The following is a 4,150-nucleotide window of genomic DNA, read 5'->3' on the forward strand; positions in this document are numbered from 1 at the left end:
CAGCCAGCAGGTAGCAGGACCATGGTTACAACGGGCCGTATGTTGCCCATGGTTATTGTGGCCACTAGAAAAATGCAGAAAAACGTGGAAAAAGAACTGCAGTGACTACAAGCAAACAACTAAACAAGACAATAAGGAAATAAATAAGCATGCAACTAACACTAGGCTATTACGGCTATTACATATATATTACATCCACTGGGCATCAAAGTTCGCCACCAGTGCAAATATGGGGAACAAAGCAGCATATCACATACACTGGTTGTCAAAGTTTGCGACCAGTGCAAATAAACGCCACAGCAGAACAAGTCCAGAACTGAAACCACTTCAGAAGAGCTCAAGAAACAATATCCTGGGTACTCAACCGGCTGGCAAGATGCTTAGCAAGCTTATTAACTTTCTCTTGTTTGGCGCTTAAATCCTCCGGTGCTTGCTGTTGCATAGAAAGTATGCATCTGAATTCTGCAGGGACATCCTCAGTCCTTCGGCTTCCTGTCGCAGCACATCTGATCGATGTCTTTCAACTTGAAGTTGAGACTCAGAGCTTGTGCCAGCAGTAGTGGCCAGTAACTCGAACACTACATTAAAACAGGACTTTGGGGTTGTCTCACTGTCTTCAAGATAGTTTTTATCAGCTTTCTTGGAGACCAACAGGGATGTCTCACTATCTTGAACCTTATCTGCATTACTTCCTTTACCATTGCATAACGGGGTACTCTTCTCCAATATTTTGTCCGCATTCTAAAAGAGAAACAAGCAGACACATCACAGGTTTACCATGTTGTATATGAAACTCATTTTGGTAAACCAGTTCGGCAGTAACGTGAATAGGATAACAGCATGAAACAAACATATATCTATGTACTATGGTCACTGTATGGTCTATATCATTCTACTTTATGTTGTCAAATCAAGATAGATACAGTTTAAATCATATCTGTTTAAGACAAAACAACATAGACAGAATATAAGTGCGGGAAACCACACCGCATGACATGAGAACATAACTGTTTATTCAATTGAAACTGAAATCAACATAGAGCAAGTTACAACAGCAAACCAGTTAAAGAAACAGGTTTAAAACATACATGTTGCGCCATTGGAGTTTCAATTGCATCCTTCAAAATGGAAATTAGGTGGTATAAGTAAATACAATGATGCAAGAGCAAAGGAGTATGAACCATAGCTACAGAACCTAACCTGAGACAATTATTCTTCTGCTTTAAGCATTGAGTTGGGATTCAGAGTGGTGGTCCTCGTGCTTTGGGCACTGCAGTTGCCTTACTAACTGCTCGTGTTTGGGTGCTCTATGGTGGAGACGGTGCTGTGTCAACTGGGACTGGGTTACTATTTTCTAAGGTTGGGGTTAGAAGAGGTGTAGCTGGTTGTCTGTTGAACTGGGTAGGGGTACAATCTGCAAGAGCTTGGGTTATGTGTGGTGGGGCTGGTTCTTGGGCAAGTACAACTGTGGTTCTATCTGCATCGACGGGTAGCACTATCTTTTCTGAAGACCGTGTTTTTACTCCCTTAGATACTGCCATCACCCCCTCCAATTCAAATGGCTGATAAACAAGAAAAGTAATTGAATGTACAAACATTGTATGATAGACAGGTTCAATGGATAGTGGGGAATAAAAGAGGGCATGAAATAATTCACATTTATGTTGTCTAATCAAACAACATAGCATGACACAATTTCAAATATACGATGGCTAACCAAACAGGATAGCATGACACAATTCACATATATGATGGCTAACTAAATAGGATAGAATGACATAATTCAAAATATGATGACTACGTAAACAGGATGACATGATATAACTATATGATGTGTCTATTAAAGTGGTTGGCATGCTATAATTCACATACATGCTGTCTATGGAAACCAAATGGCATGATATAATTCACGGATAGAATGACAAAATTCAAAATATGATGACTATGTAAACAGGATGAGATGATATAACTAATATGATGTCTTTATTAAATTGGATGGCATGGCATAATTCTGATACATGTTGTCTATGTAAACATGATGGAATGATATAATTCAAATACTGTATATGATTTGTGTTCTAAGCAAGTAAGCAGATAGCAATCGCATATATGATGTCTAAACTAATCAGATGGCATTCAATATTTTGTATATGATGTAAAAACTAAACAATGCAAGACAACATACGCATGATATGAGTAATATAACTCTGCCAAGTTTGAGCATACACCTCAGGGGGAAAATAGGACTGGTCATCTGTCTCTGAATCCTCCTCTGAGGAGCTATTTCTAACCTGCAAGATATCTACTTCAACAGATAGCATTGTCTGCTCTGAAGACCTTGTTCTCACTCCAAATTTTTCCATCACCAATTCAAATGGTTGATGCACATGAAGAGTAGTTAAATATAAGAACGTTGTCGACAAATGGGATATGTGATACAAAAAAGGATGGCATGATGTAATTCACATATATGATGCTTGGCTAAACATCATGGCATTGAATAATTCACATACATAATGCATTGCAACAAGATAGCATTGCATAATTCACATATATAATGCCTTGCACCAAGATGGCATTGCACAATTCACATATATATGGTAATTAGACACTAATCAGGTGGCATTCACACAAAGAATGTCTAAACTAAGCAAATGACATAGCAAGGCAAGACACTATATGCACGATATGAGCAAGATAACCATGCCATGTTAAGAGCATGCACCTCGGGGGGGCGAATAGGACTGGTCATCTGTCTCGGGATACTCCTCTGAGGAGCTATCCATAACCTGCAAGTTAGGCACTTCGTGAGATAGCATTGTCTGCTCTGAAGACCTTGTTTTCACTCCAGATTTTTCCATCACCGTATCAAATGGATGATGCACATGAAGAGTAGTTGAATGTACTTACATTGTTGACAAATGTACTACGTAATGAAAAAAAGGATGGCATGATATAATTCACATATAAGATGACTGGCTAAGCAGGATGGCATTGCAAAATTCACATATATGGTGCCGGGCTATACAAGATGGTATTGCATACTTCACATATATGATATAGAAAGTAAACATATGGCATTCACACAAAGCATGTCTAAACTAAGCAGATGACATTTTTAATGTATAAAGTAAGCAATGCAAGGCGCCATATTCATGATATGACCAACATCATCATGGCAAGTTAGAGCAAAGACCTCAGGGAGTAAATAGGAGTGGTCTGCTCCCTCTGAATCCCCCTCTAAACAGTCATCTTCCTCTTGATTACAATCTAGAATGGGGGGAGGGGGCTGCCTTTGCGTCCACCGTGGAGCGATGTCTGCATGATATTTTATTGCCATGCATGGCTCGTCTCTTTTGCTCTACTTGTTCAGTACCATTGTGTACAATAACTGACATGCATAGGAATAAAACATAGTGAGATTATGTAAGGAGTGCATGCAGAAATCTAGAGTAATGGTAGCAACCTGTGGACAGACCCAAAACCAGTGATAGGGGCAGATAATAGCTGCCGTTAAAAATACAGATAATGTCTCCTTTACCGTTTGTTTCCCACCCAACATGAAACTCATAGTAGACACCCAAGATTAACCAGGTAGTAAACAGATAATAGTCGTTGCTACGCCGATATGTACCCCACAACCATTTAAAAACTTAAGTTTGAGCATTAGTTTGGAGCTAACTCGGAGTCTAACAGGTGAAGAGGACGATAAAGTAGCAAGTAATATTAAGCAATGCATAACGTAAGCAGACACGAAAGGGTGCAACCTCTCTTGCGGACCCGTGTAGTCCTCAAGGTCATCTGCTCAGTTGATGAGGGTAATGAAGTTGTGGTGGCTGCCGGCAGCATGGAAGAAGATCCGAGACGGCGAAAGCCAGTCTGGAGGGCGGATCCCTGCTATGCTGGACCCTTCCGTCATTGGAGCAGCTGAGCTGGGGTGGACGATGGTGTGGCAGGAGCGGAACAAACCACACAAGGTTTTCTTCAACACCTATTTATAACATAAGTAATTCTGTAAGGGCTCGTTTGAATTGGAGGATTCTAACAACGCAGGGATAGGAAATACACAGGAATAGGATAGGAATGCACGTGCAAAACAGAGCATTTGCAAATACAAGATTTCTGTCAATCTGGGTGTTTGGTTCACAGG

This window comes from Aegilops tauschii, chromosome 4 (genome assembly GCF_002575655.3).
Source record: "Aegilops tauschii subsp. strangulata cultivar AL8/78 chromosome 4, Aet v6.0, whole genome shotgun sequence".
NCBI lineage: Eukaryota > Viridiplantae > Streptophyta > Magnoliopsida > Poales > Poaceae > Aegilops > Aegilops tauschii.